Source organism: Lonchura striata, chromosome 2, assembly GCF_046129695.1.
Source record: "Lonchura striata isolate bLonStr1 chromosome 2, bLonStr1.mat, whole genome shotgun sequence".
NCBI classification, from domain to species: domain Eukaryota; kingdom Metazoa; phylum Chordata; class Aves; order Passeriformes; family Estrildidae; genus Lonchura; species Lonchura striata.
This window is the reverse complement of record NC_134604.1, coordinates 56,322,427-56,338,934: the sequence shown is the minus strand read 5'-3', so window position 1 is coordinate 56,338,934 and position 16,508 is coordinate 56,322,427. Positions and strand designations below refer to the sequence as shown.

Here is a 16,508-nt window from a genome sequence, read left to right as displayed (position 1 = left end):
CATAGCATTAGAAGTCAAAAAAATCTGGACAAAACATCACTGATCCACCATATTTATGGCAAAGATGGAGTGAATCAGCAAGGTGAGGTATATAAAACTTGTTTTTGGAGAAATCTCTCAAAGATAATAACCTCTCTGGTGAGGTGTGTCTGATTTAGAGGGAGGAAAAGTTAATCTAGGTCCATAGTTTCTGTAAAGAGTTTCCAGCTGTAGTTTTATGCAGCAAGATTACTGTGTGTATGTTGCATCTAAGGGTGATGCTGTCTTGATGGCAGAAAATGTATCTCCTTGAACAGCTACAATCTGCCATAGATAATGATAATTTATTTATCTGCATTATAGAGAGCTAGGACACATAGAAGTTGGTGATAAGAAGAAATTAACCCTGGGAGAAGTAACAGGATGAGAAGTCTATAAATGCTATTCAGCTTTTCTTGTTGATGCTGAAAGTCTGTAAATACATATAGATCAGAAACTGTGCTACAATGCTCAGATTAGCAGATACCCTGGTTTCCCTAGATAAATCACAGAGTAGAACACACTACTCAGTCATTTTCACTGAAAATCTATAATGCAGCCATTTTTCTTCAATATAAGGTGATAATGTCTACTGGCTTAATATCAACATTGTGTCATGGCTGGGTGGCTAGACTATATCCACAACACTCTCTTAGTGTTATGCTAGGGCTGGTATATTTGAAAATATAAGCTCAGGGGGGAAAAAAACAGAAAATTGCTTCAGCAACTAGTATAGACAAAAGAAATTAATTTTTTAAATTTGCCCCTTACTCCATGGTTTGGTCAACATGGCTAAGACTTTTGAAAGTTACAGTTTCTGCTACATGACATTGTCCTTTAGATTATGCATTTTAAAGAAATACCATTTCTGAGAAGATTGGAGTAAAGCTGTTTTAGACATTCAGTTTTCATTTTCTTTTGTAGGAAAGAAGATATCCAAATAGATACTCATTTTGAAAATTCAGGTAACTGGAGACTAGGGGAGGAAGTTTTCCTTCATGCCTTGCAGCACTGTAGATAAGTCTCTGCTGCTCTGTTGACCTCCATGAGCTCCAGGGGTACAACCTGACTAACCATCATCTTCACCATGGCCTGCAGGTGAATCTCAGCTCCAGTACATGGAGCACCTCCTCTACCTCCCTCTCCACTGACCTGGGTGTCTGAAGAGTTGTTCCTCTCACATGTACTCATGCTACTCTTCTCTGGCCCAATTACATCTGCACAATAACTTTATGTCACTTCTTAAATATGTTTTCATAGAGACATTACCATCATTCCTGATTGATTTGACTTTGATGGGTCCGTCCTAGAAATGGTTGTCATTGGCTCTCGTGGACATGGGAGAAGGTTCTGGTAGCTTCTCACAGAGGACACACCCATAGCTCCCCCACAATCAGAACCTGGCCATGCAATTCCAATACAACAGTGAAACAGAGAGAAAAGCAGAAAATTGGTGATTCTAAATATAAATAGATCCAAGAGACTTAGAAGAAAACAAGGAATGAACTTACAGTGAAGGTAAATGAGTAGGATCCATACTGAACAGAAACTGCTCAATTTATATTTTGCTGGCTGAAAAGCAAGACCCTTTTATCTAGTGTGATTTCTTTTTAGTGGTTTTAGCTTGTTCTATTTCTGACAAAACCCAACTTCAAACATTGAAGGATATAAGGATAGAGTATGCTATGTTTAGTATCCTCTTAAGAAAGAATAGACCAGTTGCACTCCATGGCCTTGGCTGCCTGGCATGGCACTAGCACTTTTGTAAGCTCTTTGTCCAGATACTTAAAGCAAAAGAAACTTTGGCATAATTATGCAATTTGATTGTAGTCTTAAAAAACTTATAAAAAGTACATAAATTATCCACCAAAGATAGAAAATTGTACTTTCTCACAAGGATGTAGAGTAAGTCAATAATATGGGACAACTCAAAGATACAAAGTAAATAGAACAAACTATAACTGGTACTAATTCTAGAAATTTGATGGGGAGATCATAAATATTTATATGTCTTCTTGAATCATGCAATTTAATCAAGAAATGAAATTTATTAGCTGATGAGAAATGTTGAAGAGGTGGCAGAATATCTCTCAGAATAGAACCTGTGTCCTAATCAGATCAAAAACACATATTCCATCAAGGAGATGAGTCAAAATGCAGTTCAATAACTTCAAAAACATGAGCTAGATATTATGAATCACCCTTGCAAAACAAGAGGGCATTGTCCACCTCCACAAAACATTGTGAGGACAATCCTTTCCATACTGCTTCTTGTGTGTCATAAGCCATTGAGGACCAGATGCAATAACAATGCCTAACTAACCTAGATACCTTATAACAGGTAAATTTAGGCCTGGTTCCCAGAATGAAATTTTAATCTTAGAACTAGGTAAACAAATATAACCTATATAGGAGGAATGAAAATCATCTCAGAAGGATAATGAAAATAAACTCCTATGATGAACAAGAAGCCAAAAATAAGACCGGAGGAAGTGCTGATCACTAAACTTGCCTGGAATTAAATGCTGTGTCTGGACTTGAGACTCATAAACCTAGGCACCCTTCTTCAATTTGGATTCATGTCTGAATTAATTCCTGGATCTAGACTGCAATTGCTTTTTTTCAAAGAATGAGATATCTTGGATAGGGCTTAAGGTATATTTATACTTTGGAAGAAGGAACAGTGCTTGTTGTGAAAAAAACAAAAGGTTATACCTTTCTACCCTAAGGAATTATTTTTCCTTCATTCAGAATTTTTTGTATGTTTTCCCAATGACTATTCCACTGTGCAGCTTTTGACCAGGAGAGAGTCTCTGAGCAGGGCTTACACAGAGCCAAGACCTTTTCTGCCACACTGGCAAGGGAGGCTAGGAGGTAACAGCTGACCCCAGCTGACCTGAGGGATATTCCAGACCATAGGACATGCTCAGTACATAAAGCTGAGGCAAGCAAAAGGAGGAAATAGAGGACATTTGGAGTGATGGTGTTTGTCTTCCCAAGTCACAGTTATGTGTGATGGGTCCCTGTTCTCCTGGAGATGACTGAACATCTCCCTGCCCATGGGAAGAGGTGATATTTCCTTGTTTCACTTAGCTTGTGTGTGCTGCTCTTGCTTTCCCTATAAAACTGTCTTTATCTCAGCCTACAAGTTTTCTATCTTTTATTTTTCCAATTTCCTCCCCCATCCCATTGGTGGGGGAGTGAGCAAGAGGACTTGGCTGTTGGCTGGGGTTAAACCACCTCCACACATACACAAAAACTATCAGAAGAGAATATATTATGATCCCCTAGTAGGAGAAGACTTCAATAACTGTAGTATGGAGTTACTCTTCCCTAGAATGATCTTCCTGATCCTGCACAACATCTACAGTTCTGCAGTGTTACAGTGGTACAGTATCAAAAGGAGCATGGATCTGTCTCCACACAACTCCACCTGACTCACTCTTTGTTGCACACTCTATAAATTGAGGTTTTAAGTGGCCCTCCTGGCAAACGACAGTGATAGGATTCATATCCTTTGTACTAAACAAGTCAGAAGGACTAAGATCTTCTGTTTCTGTAAGTGATTTCCCTTCCTACCAGAGGAGGGAAAAGTGAGGAGGGAAGGAAAAAAAATATTCCAGTCAGATTTTAAAAAGAAAGAATAATCATCAGCATTTTATTACATGCCTAATTAAACATTGTTCAGTTCCTATGTCCTAGATCCCAAGAAGGTGTAGGTCAATGATCTTAGCCTGAACAGTCCTGAGTATGTACAAAAAGAAGAAATGATAACAACAAGGAATTTTAGGCTGGACTAGAAGATTGAATTTTCAACATTTTTACATATAGTGAACACTAAGCAACAATTTTTTTACATAATAATACTGGTTGTAGTGTACATTTGCAGTGTTCAGCAGAAAGAGGGTTCCCAGGAAGAGAATGTATGTTCCTTGGCAAGCATTCCATAGAGTTTAAATCCATTACACTCTATATGACTTGAAATGAGTCCTAAAATACCTATTGATCAGTTCTGTATGTATCAGAACCACATTCAGCATCTGTTATCCATCTCTACAAAATAGTCCAAATTATCTGCTTCATACTCCATATGGCATCACCCCAAGGACCTTTTGGAATATATATATATATATATATATATATATATATATATATATATATATACATATATATATATATAAGACAGACTCAAAACTGACAAATTCAGGACCATGACATCACTTTCTAGTGCATTTCAAAATCACTCAAATATGGCCCCTTGCCATTTGGAAAAGTACCTGGACCTACGCTTAAAACTATACACCATTTTTTTACACTACCTAAGTCTTTTTTCTGGTAACTAGTACCCCTTGAAACTAAATTTTGAGGACAAATTTTGAAAGGTTCTTAATGCAAAATAACTCTGTAGCTCAACAACCATTTAGAATCTCCAACTACATATAAGCCACAATAGATTCTTAAGTTCATACACAAATAGCATTGAAGCATTGCTTGAAAAAGCCAAATAAAATTAAAATATTATTTTTCTTATATTTAGGTGAAACCAGCAAAATTGATCTATTGGTAACTGGATAAAAAAGGCTAAATCATGAAATTACATACTATTCAACATGTAACAAATTTACACAGAGCAACAGAAAGGACTAAAAAAATTAAATTAAACAAACACAGCATAAGCAGGTCCACATCTGAATGGTAAGATGTATGTATCATTCAGAAGAATAAACATTATTGACATTACTAAAACAGGTAAAAATAAATTATCATGATAAACTAAAGGAGATATGGAGGATTTTAAGTTACATTCTGGATTTCCTATTATAAATAAAATATATTTTAAAATACCATTACAAAATAATCAGAAACATAGTGAAAGTGCATTTAATGAAACATTGTTAATAGTCATCTAGAATTTGCCTGTGGACATGAAATCTATTAATATAGGAGACCTGTGTCTGCTGAATCTCATCCTTGGTGGTCAACTGCACTCCTCAGAAATAATCTGTTCTGATAGTAGTTTATCCCTTTTCTGTATGATTTTGACTATCATTTCTGTCAAACATAAGGAATTGGGTCTTGTACCCTCAGCTACTGGTTAAAATCCTTTTTCATTCAAATGAATCTATTAGTTAGATTCAGGAACTGAATAATATCAAAATAAATCTTTTGACTACATCACTACAATAACAAGATTTTGATGACAGCTGAAGCCCCATTTTACATAAAAAGAAAATGATAGTTTTATAAGCTATAATGAGAAGCAAGAGGGATGATTCATTCTGGCATCCTTAGGAAGAAATGAAAAAAATTATATCTCAACAGACAAGGGAATTGCCCACCTCCATGAAGTTACTAGATAAAAAAAAGAGAGAAGAGTAGGAAAAAATATTTTGGACAGAGAAATACCCATGCAAAGAAAAATTTTAGATCACTGAGTCTTAAGGAATGATTCTGAAAAATCTGCCAAAGTATTATTTGGCAAAATAGAATCATAAATAGCATCATTGATAGAAATTAGGAAATAAACTTTGACTTTAATTACATACATGTATGTCTATATAAAGTCAAGATACATCAAAAAACATAGCTCTGACTAGCTTATTCCTTAGTCAATTGAGAAAAATCAAAATAGGTGAGTAAATCCAACTATGTTACATAAACTATTACCTATCTCATTTGTCAGGAACTAAACAGAAATGGTCTTCTACAGCAGTAGTAGCAAGCCAAACTGTGTGTTTAATGTTGAAGCAATCAGATGAGCAACCCACTGAATGAGCCCTGGGAGTCTCAAAACTCACAAGCAATGTTCCAGAAGGATTAATGCACTACTGCTTTATAAAACAGAAGAGGTAAATATGGAATAGAAGGGACTATTCCTACATGCATAGGGATCAACAATCATTTTAGAAACCATTTTGAACTGCACTGATTAGTCTCATCTGTGCTTTAAACTGGGGTAGGTTTGTTAATTCCATTCACTTATTTAATTTACATTGTGCAGGCATCAAAATTAAGAAAACTAGCAACAAGTCAGGCAACTATTTCCAAAATTCTTCACGGAGGTCACATATCTATTTACTCCTCTTTCTGTTCCCCCTACTGACACATGGAATAGTTTGATTTGGAGGAGACCTTAAAGATCATCTTGTCCCAACCCTCCACTATGGACAGGCACACCTTCCTCTAGAGCAGGTTGTTAGATGCCCATCCAGCCTGGCCTTGAAAAATTCCAGGGACATGACATCTACAACAGCTTCACCACCTTCATAGCAGAGATTTTCTTCCCAATACCTCATGTAAACCTACCATCTGTCAGTTTAAAGCCATTGCACATCATCCTTTTGCTATAGTCCTTTGTAGAAAGTCTCAATTTCTTGTAGGATCCCCCTAGTTACCTGGAAGGCTGCTATAGGGTGTCCCTGAACCCCAACTCTTTGAACGTGTCTGCACAGGAGAGGTGCTCCATCTCTGTGATCAACTTAGTGGCCCTCCTCTGGACCTGCTCTGACAGGTCCATATTCACTTATGCAGGCCTCCTGGTAGTTAGCCCAATTCTTTACTTTTAGGATGCATCTCTCATGAGCTTGGAGAAGGTGACAGGAGTATATTAGCTAGCTTTCTTGGGTTTCTCTTTCCTCTAAGGCTTTATCCAGGGTAGATCAAGCAGATCACTGGAGACCAAAGTCTGCTCTCTTGAAGTCCAGGGCAGTGAGCTTCCTGCACACTCTTTTCACTGCCCAAAGGATCTTAAACTACACTACTTCATGATCATTGCAGCCCAGACTGCCATCAAGATTCATATTTCCCATCAGCCCCTATTTTTTTGAAAGAACAAGGTCCAGCATAACACCTCTCCTCACTGTATTCTCTGTCACATGGCAAAGAAAGTTATCATCAATGCATTCCACTAACCCCATGGGTTTCTTACACCTGGCTATGTTATTCCTTCAACAGATACCAGGGTGGCTGAAGCCCCCATGAGAACCAGGAACCGTGAACATGAGGCTGGTCCTATTTGTCCATTAAAAGTCTCATCTACTCAGTCTTCCTTATAGGACAGCCTGTAGCAAATCCTCACTATAATGTCACCTGTCCCTGCCTTCCCTTTATTCTCTACCCATAAGCTCTCAGTCAGCTCCTCATCCATCCTCAGGTGGAGCTCCATGCACTCCAGCTGGTTGTTGATACAGGGGACAGCTCCCCTTGTGCTCCTGCCTTCTCTGCTCCTGCCTCTCTCCTAAAGAGACTCCAAGTTATAGAAGCCATGCTACTTTTGTAGCACGTGCAGGTGTGCGCATATTCTTCACTCCTTTTGCTTATTCCCCATGCTCCATGCACATTTTTTTGGAGGCTTTTAAATTGCATTCTGATGAAGATGACTCACTGGCTGGAGTGGCTGGAATTACTATTTGCTACTCTCATTTGCTCTCCTGCAGACCTGTGATTCCTCTCCAGGCTCTGGGCATCCTTTGCTGGGCCTGGGATCAAACTGGTATGAGTGGGATAGATTGACATTCTCATCCCACAGCAATTCTAGTTTGAAGTTGTCATCACCAGCTTGACAAATTTATGACTGAAGATGTTGTTTGCTGACAAATGGAACCCATCTGTCCCCCATATACCCATTTCTGAGACGGAGTCTCATGGTCATCTTTGTCTGAAGTCTTCTCTTTTTCTAGTTTTTTGGGTTTTTTACTTTTTGCAATAGCATATAATTGTGTTCTCTGCCTCGATTAGAAAATCTCTTTATTGCTGCTGTATTTCACTAACACTCCATAACATTTATATTATTTAATTATGTGAAGAGTTCTGGGAAATAGTATAATGAAAGGCATTATACAAAGCAAACGTACATTGTATTGTAATTTGGTTTGGTTACTTTAGTGTGTTTATATGCTTCAAGACTTTCTTTCCTAATAGTTAAATTCATTTATGTCACAGATGTTTGGTTATTGGTCTCCTGCCTCTTCTTAGAGATACTGTAATTGAGCACCTGCGTGTGGGGACAGAGGGAATTGGGGGTTCTTGATTAATTTTCTCCAGCTATAAATTATTTATTGTCTTGTACCAATCTCTTGTCATCCTCTTTGGGACTCCTTTAAACTGTCAGAGATACCTATTTACTTTTAATTGATTGCTACTGTGCTCATTGAGGTTTCCTAGATGACAAACACAGAAGAAATATTAAAACTACTCATATCTAACTACAATAGGAAAAGGTGTCGAAGTACAAATTATTACTAACACTGGAGTCTAATCTTTTGAAGTACTGAATTGCAGATAGGAAGATCTAATTAGCCTCAAAGAATGGCAAGTGAGTTTAAACTTCTTGGGAAAACTTCTGCAGCTGACCCAAACTGAGCGTGGGGATGGACCATCTGATCTCCACAGGTCCCTTCCCACCTCAGAAATTCTGTGATTGTGTGACAGATCTAGTTAAGCATCAAGCCATCTTTTTCATGGGAAATTAGGAAAGTGAATTGGGCTCCTTAAAATATGCAAAAAATCGGGCAGTTCCACTACTTATCCAATCTGTTTCTCAGCACTGATTCTCTGAGCCTAATAGTACTTGCCTTTTTCATACAGGCATTAGCATATATGTTTAAAAAAACTAAATTCTTACTACATTTTATATTAATGTCATATTATAACTGTCTCTGTTTTAACATATTATGTCTCTGGAATCTGCCAAGCATTTATCTCACAAGATTAATGAGACATTGAAAAAAATACCAGCTCTTCAGATGTTAATTTTGTCAATTTCGCTCACAAAAAGCCCTTGAATAAAAGGAGAAAATTTTTTTTCACCACAGGAAAATACTGTTCACACAGTCATGTGGAAAAACACTACCTGAAAATATCCAGAGAAAAGGAGTAACTGCTGCCTCACAAGAGTAGAATCATTAGAATACACCAAATCAATGGGAGGTCAAAGGTGTGGTACTAGAAAGGTCAGGAAAATGATAACAGCATTTGGAGGAGCCAGTGGAACTGTTAGCAACATAACATCTGGCTGAAGGCTCGATACACTTATAAATGGATTACTGTGAGCCATCATTTGTGGAAAACATCAGGATACAGACAACTTGTATTGTGACTAGCTACTTAAGTGACTTTAAAAAATATTGTAGAGACGCATGGCAGAATTTATAACAACCTACAGTAATATATTAGATGTCTTAAGAGTGTAATTTTTTTAAAGTACTTGAATATAGCTAAAATTTACAATATTGAAATTAGCAGAGGTAAGGAAAACATTCCAATTCACCATATAATCTCTACCAGAAACCCTGGACCTGAAAAAATGTTCTGGCTAAAGAAAGGAAATTTTTGAAATGAGGGCACGCATATCTGCCTTCAAAATATTTATTTATATAGGCCAGAAGGACAACACACTCAAAATACACATTGTCATACAGGATGCATACAAGGCCTTATCAGCAGAGATCAAAAGCTATACCATCCCATTAGGTTTTAGTGGGGAAAAAAACTATGATACATAGTATATTGCTATATCTAAAGCTCTTGTCACAGTGCTGCTGGCATGTTGTTGCTCAGCATTGATCAAATTACTTTACACCCATATTTTACACATGTGATGGGAGATCCACAAGAAGATAATTGAACTCCTCTTCCCTGGACAGTCAAATTAATCCTTGCACTCCCTTTTCAGTCACTATCTGAATACATTTCAAATGGTTTACTGCAGCCAAATGCAGCCACTGGAAAGTAAACTGTGTAGTCCCTTGTCTATATTAGTACTGCATGCCATTAACATCCTTTTCTGAAACTGATAGGTGAAGAACATGCAATGGAACACAATATCTGCAACAAATATCTTAGATTACTTATCCAGATTTTCTTTTAAAATAATCTATTCAGCTCTGGGCATAATTAGCTCCCTTTAAAAATAATTAATATACTTATTAGAAAATTCTTTTGCATGTTCTTTATCATAGGCATTTGTATTTACACTTGAATTTAAAAAATATATTTGCAGTGGTATTTGCTCTCCTCAATGTATATTCACTCTCCTCTCAGAAAAAAACTCTTTCAAAGAGGGATGGCACTTAATCCAAACCATATTTCTATGTTCAAAGACAGTTGCACCAAAAATAAAATCATCATACCACAGTACCTACGTATACATTGCAATTCTTTAAAGGAAGAATAAGAAGATTCATTCATTTAAATACAATGCATGAAGAACTGGGGGTTTCGTTTCCTAACCAAGTATATTGATAGTATTTTAAATAAGCCATTATCTTTATTGCACCTCTACAAAGACCTTATCATAAACCAGCAGTGCTTAAGGCATACTAAAATTGTAAGGATTTTCTTTCTCAAAGAATTAGCACAATGTCCCTCTGGCACTGTTTAGAAATTCTTCATTTGCTCCACAAACATTAAAGAGATGGAAGAGCATATGTGTAAAGAGGGAACACCAAAATAAGCATTATTTAACTGCATTCAAAATCACCCTAATTTTTAAAAATTATTTCTTGAAGATTATTATCATGTAAGACAACTAATAATACAAAGGACAGGAAGTTTTCAAAATTCAAACCTAAGTGGCAAAATTTGTAAACATTAGTGCTTCTGCACCATGGGATTACTTTTCATTAGCAATTAAATCAGCCTTTTAAAGCAATTACAATTTCTGTGGATCAGCCCTGTCATTTTTCTCTCTTTCATTTCTCTATTAGTCTGTTGTAGGTAGACAAGTGGTCTTATACCAAGATAGTGTTGGAGTCAATGACAAGATATGTCTATTTTCTTCTTATTCAAAACAGTTTTAGTAATTTCACACCCCTCCATATAAAGCAGATTTCAGCTTCTTCAGAAACTTGACCAAAGGGTGTTGAGCTCTTGTTCCAGCTGACTCCCGATTAATGAAGATCGCTAGTTTCAACAGGGATAAGGAGAGCGTACCAGATCTAGAATGGATCACAAAGGGACAACATTTTGTATAGATGAGAACAAGAAAATCTGGATCAGCTATTCGAGCTCAAAGAAGACCTCAGCCTGGTTGGAGGTCCTTAGGATGGACGCTGCTCTGCAGAACTGGGCCCATGCTTTTCATAAAAAAATTTCTTCCTTGTGTCCAATTTAAATCTACCCTCTTCCCTCTGGACCCACTCTAAGAGATCCATGTCTTCCATTTTGTTAGGACTCCAGATCTGTATGTAGCTCTCCAAGTGGAATTTCACAAGAGCAGGATCAGAGGGGCAGAATCCTCTTCCTTGCCCTGATAGCCACACTGCTTTTGATGGAGTCCAGGACAGGGTTGGTTCTCTGGGCTGTAAGTGCAGACTGCCAACTCATAAGCAATTTTTCATCCACCACTCCTCCTCAGGACTGCTCTCAATCCATTCATCCCCAGTTCATGCTGGTAATGGGGATTACCCTGACCCAGACACAAGACCTTTCATTTGGCCTTGTTGAGCTCCATGAGAATTGCCTGGGCCCAGTCCTCAATATTGTCGAGGTCCCTCTAGATGGCATTCCTCAGGTATCAGCTTCACCACTCACTGTCATCTGTAAACTTGCTGAGGTTTCACTTGACTCCATTATATATGTTGTTGATGAAGATATTAAATGGGTTTTGTCCCAGTACAGACTCTTGAGGGAGACCAAGAGTCTGGTTTTCACTTGGACATTGAACATGTGACTGCAACTCTTTGCATGTGACCATCCAGCCAATTCCTTATGCATATGACAGTTCATCTATCAAACCCTTATCTTCAATTTAGTGGCAAGAATATTGTGGGAGACCATATCAAAGGTCTTACAAATGTTCAGATAGATAACACCTGTTAATGACTTCCCCTATCTACAAAAGCAGTTACTTCATTTTAGAAGACCACTAGATTCATCAGGCACAGTTTGCCCTTGATGAAACCATACTGGCTGTTTCTAATTACTTCATCTTCCATATGTTTTGACATAGCTTCCAGGAGATTCTGTTCTATTATTTTATTACATATTGAGATGACATGACAAGTCAGTAATTCCCAGTATCCTCCTTTTAACCCTTTTTTAAAATGGGTTTGATATTTCCTTTTTTCCAATCACTGAGGCCTTGTTTTTGTAGGAAACAAATACTGAGGAAGCTGATGTCATTGTGATGCCAATCTCAATTACTTTTGAAGGTTCATGATGATTAGTGTAGGTTCCTTAGGGGCTGGAAAAGCAAAGGTCATCCCTACCTTCAAGAAAGGTAGGTAGGGTTCAGAGAATTACAATTCAGCTGCATCTAAGTCTTGGAGAATACAATGGAGCAAATAGCCCTGGAAACCTTCTCCAAATGTGTTAAAGGAAAGAAAGTTATAGGATTGGTCAGCATGGATATACGACAGGGAAGTCAAGCCTGATCAACCTTGTAGCCTTCACAACAAAAGGACTAGCTCAGCTCAGGGGGGAAAAGGGGGAGCAGGAGGCAATGAGAGAAGTGGCTGTTGCTTATTCCAACTTTAGTAAGGTTTTCAAGACTGTCTCCCATATCCCTTTCATAGACAAAATGAGGAAGTGTGGAAAAGATAAGTGGAAAGTAGTGTGCACTGAAAACTGGTGGAACCACTAGTGTCTGAGGGCTGTGGTCAGTGCCATGAAGACAAGCTGTAAATCATTCTGCAGTGTGTCCCTAGCTCAGTGAAATTTGTATGCATGAGACTGGCACATTTATGATAAAGTAATTTCTAATCATAAGTGTTTTAAACACAAGTGTCTCTAAGATTCCTTCAGAAAGAAAAATACTAGTGCCAAGCAAACATTCATTAAAAACAATGTAGATCTTTATCTATGGCATTTCTCAGACATTCCTTCCAGCCTTTTTTTTTCCAGTTACAACTGTCTTTCTAATAGTATGTGAAAATGAAACTTACCCATAGGGACAGACACCAGGCTCAGACTTTAGATTTTCTGTAATTCAGTTTGAAAATAAATGTCATTAGAGAGTATGCTTTAATGTTATCTATTTATGTTTTATCACAAATTGCAGAATCCCAAAATAAGTTTTATGAGCATTATGCTACCCACAACAGTGTAAATACATGGTTAGTTACACCTACACTTGGCTTTTATACATCCTTAAGACTTCAAAGTAAAATAAAGTTTAATTTTGAAATACAGAGGGTCAAAGATAGAGCTCTGAGTAACCTGGTCAATTGAAAAATTGCCCTGTCCACAGAAGGGAGGTTGGAACTAGATGATCTTTAGGTTTCTTCCAACCCAGGCTATTCTATTAATATGATTCTGTGAAATAAAAGCAACTATCTGGGCAACATACAAGAAAAACAAAGAAGAGTTCATGCTGATGCAAAGAAACTGTAAAACATAGTTCATTTAAGCATTTTCTTTTTTAAGATATGAGTAAAAAAAAAAATATCCAAACAGAATGGTAAAGGAAATGCAATGCAATGAACAAGAAGGGTAATACAGCTGAGATGCTAAGTGGATCAAATCATAAAGATTAGTGGAAAGGAGGGAGAAAGACAGAAAAAGAAAAGGGAAGATGATCTGCATAGGGATTCCATGGACCAATTGTGTAGAACAGCAAATCTAGCAGTTCTGGGCCACCATCTCTGAGCTCAGCTCTGTCATTCTTCATTAATGGATTCTAAGGCCAAGTTTCTCCTGAAATTAATTGCTATGTATTTCCAAAATTAGAACAACCAGTGCTAATTCTCTCTGTGGTGAAGGTAGCTTTTGCCCTTGAGCATGGAATGATCTGGGAAATGAGTTATCATTCAAATGCTCCGAAGAGGAGATATGATGCTAGTAGAGAAACAGACACTGGCATGTGCAGCAGTCATGAGTAATGCTTCATTTACTTCAATAGCTGTCTTTTTCCCTCTCTCTCCTTCCAAACTCCTTCCCAGTTACTGATTATTGCTGCACTGAGGTGAATTAGTGATGCTTTAAAAAGAAGAGGAAAACAGCATAGTAAAACATCTAGAATGCAAAATATGAAACATACAGCGTTGAAAAGTAAAATTGCTAAATTAATAAATTAAAAGCATATTACCACTTACTCTTCCACTTCATCTGACTTAACACTATATGCATACATACAAAGAGATGTAGAGAAAAATTTAAAAAAATATTTTTAAAATTGTTTAACATAGCCCAGTTAAAGTTTAAATTTATAAAATGCTTCTGTATCGGGTGGCATCTTTGCCCTCAGCATGGGGGTGGAAAATAAAAAAATTTAAAGTTCCTTCCAGACCATCATCCTATGAGTCTGTAAATGTTTGCATTTATGTAATACCTATTATGTACTTAATATTTTATTTGGGATAGAATAGACACATGGGGAAAAATCAAATATTAAATATAAATTCATTGAAGTTGGAGTTATAACTAGACACACCTTGTGGTATATGAACAACATATATTTTTATTAATTTATTAAGCAATTATTCTATTGCCACTTGTTCTAGAGCAAAATATGCAATTCAGCTCAAAGTAGCTTCAGTCACTGCAAAGTTGATTTCTTTAACAGAAATCTAAATAAAAATGGTGGCTTGATGTATGCATCAAATGTACCCTCATGTCACGACCAAGAAAAGGATGTGACACAGTGATTGGTCCTTTTGACTGCTTTGAGCCATACACAGAGGAGATATGTTCAGTTAAAGAAATAATGTTAAATCCTGTGTAGAGCTAAAACTCCAGACTTCAAGTATGGCAGACATAAATGCCAACATGTCCTGCTTTGATCTGCTGATCCTTCCCTACTGGATTGAATTATTTACTGATGTAAATTTAGCCCATAATTTCTGGTACTTTACATTCAAATTCCTGCCATTGATGGGTTTTATATAACAAGGACTGTTCCCATTAAAATTTTTACTATTGCACAAATTACCCTGATTTTTTCTGCCCCCAAATCAACTGTTTAACATCTCAGATCCACTCTGTAATTTCTCTCTGAAGAAACACATTTCTCCATCTTTTTATGTCAGCAGGAGCTGAACTTCTTGTGATCCTCTGGATTATACAATGTTCAACTCAATGTATCTTCATTGGTCCCAACTGGTTTTCATCAGCCTCATCTCTCAGTATGTTCTAGAAGATATATGCATTTTCATACTAAATGAAACTGAATTCATTCATTAATTTTGACACAACATTCTTGAGAGCAGATCCCCTCAGTGTGGGACAGAATCAGAGAAGCTGTGCAGTAGGAGCCAGAACATGGCAGAGGAATACTGCCCCCAGTTTTTACATCTTTGTTAGACTAAACTTTTATTTCCTTGCTCTATTAAATCTCCTACAACTATCAAGCTGGATTTGCTGTGTCTGTATACTTCTTCCTAATCTTCTTTGACACAATTCTCTTTGTCTTCATATCTATTCACTGTTATTCCCCATCCTTGCTCATATTGTCACCAACAGGTGGACAAATCAAGTAAACCTTGGAAACATGTTCACTGCAGCAGAAAACAAAAGCATCCACATCAAAAAAAGAAAAGCAGAAAAGAAAAAAAATGTACATTGAATTGCAGTTTCATTAATGCACTCAGCCTTTATCTGAGATTTTGTGAGGTAAATGGCCCAAATCAGGGTACAAAGACATTTGAAAATGCATATATATCTTAAGGGTCTGTATGGTATTTGGCTTTAGAACAATTATTGGAGAATTCAATTAATTTTGCAGAGTACTTTATGCTGATCTGTACATGTCATAAAAGAGAACTTCAGGCAAAAATAATGCTGTCTTTTGGCATGAACATTGCAAAGCAAAGCAATGTCTCCTGCGACAATCTCTCCTGCTAGCATTTCCTCTAGCACCTTGGGGGATTGGAGGGGAGGCAAAGGTGGGAGGGATTGTGTTGCTAGCACTGAATACCTTTCAACTCCACAATTACCTTTGAGTAATGGCTCTTGAGTAACCATTTTGGAATGGGATCCTTCAGCACAAAGGCAGCCTGTATATGGTCAATCTGAAAAAAACAAAGAACTGTGTGGGTGCACTGACAAGTTAAAGCCAATTAAGTTGTCATCAACATTTCGCAATTCAATATTGTAATGTTCTGAATTAGACAAAATAAAATAACTTCATGTAAAATTCCTTTCTGCATGATCTTAGGAAAAGCTCTGAACAACACAGTGCTATTCAAATGATCTGAAGAGAGCGATAACCTAAAAAAGCAAGACTGGTATTTCTAAATGACTAGTTTGGTCCAGTGAATGTAATGAAGGGGCAGGAGAGCTGAAATCTCAGAATAGAGATATTCTAAAACCTCACTCATACTAACTGAGTAAAATAGAAAGAAGTCCAAGTGCATCAATAAATCTGCCTTAAAAAATCTGTTCTGCATCTGGATGAAGCCATGTCATGGCAAACTACCAGAACCCAATAATGTCTCTAAATTAAATTAACAACTCGCTTTTCATAAAAAAAAAAAAAAAAAAAAAAAAAAAAAAAAAAAAGAACTACAAAGTGCTAATGAGCAAAAAGATCAGGCTCAATGTTTTTGCCTCCT

The 16,508-nt window shown here is 37.0% G+C and overlaps 1 long non-coding RNA gene across 2 annotated transcripts in view; it reads right to left on the bottom strand.

Moving 5' to 3' along the window:
• LOC110470852 (uncharacterized) overlaps positions 1–15,958 on the bottom strand; it is a 40,874-nt gene extending 24,916 nt beyond the window's left edge. Inside the window, exons 1-2 of one of the 2 annotated variants that reach the window (XR_013342067.1) lie at positions 15,891–15,958; positions 12,903–12,939 (exon numbers count right to left, since the gene is read on the bottom strand). This is a non-coding gene — a long non-coding RNA (uncharacterized LOC110470852). Of the gene's footprint in view, positions 1–12,902; positions 13,039–15,890 lie in introns of those variants that run through there. The other variant, XR_002465484.2, reaches the window with a different exon arrangement.
• Between the last annotated feature and the right edge of the window lie 550 nt (positions 15,959–16,508).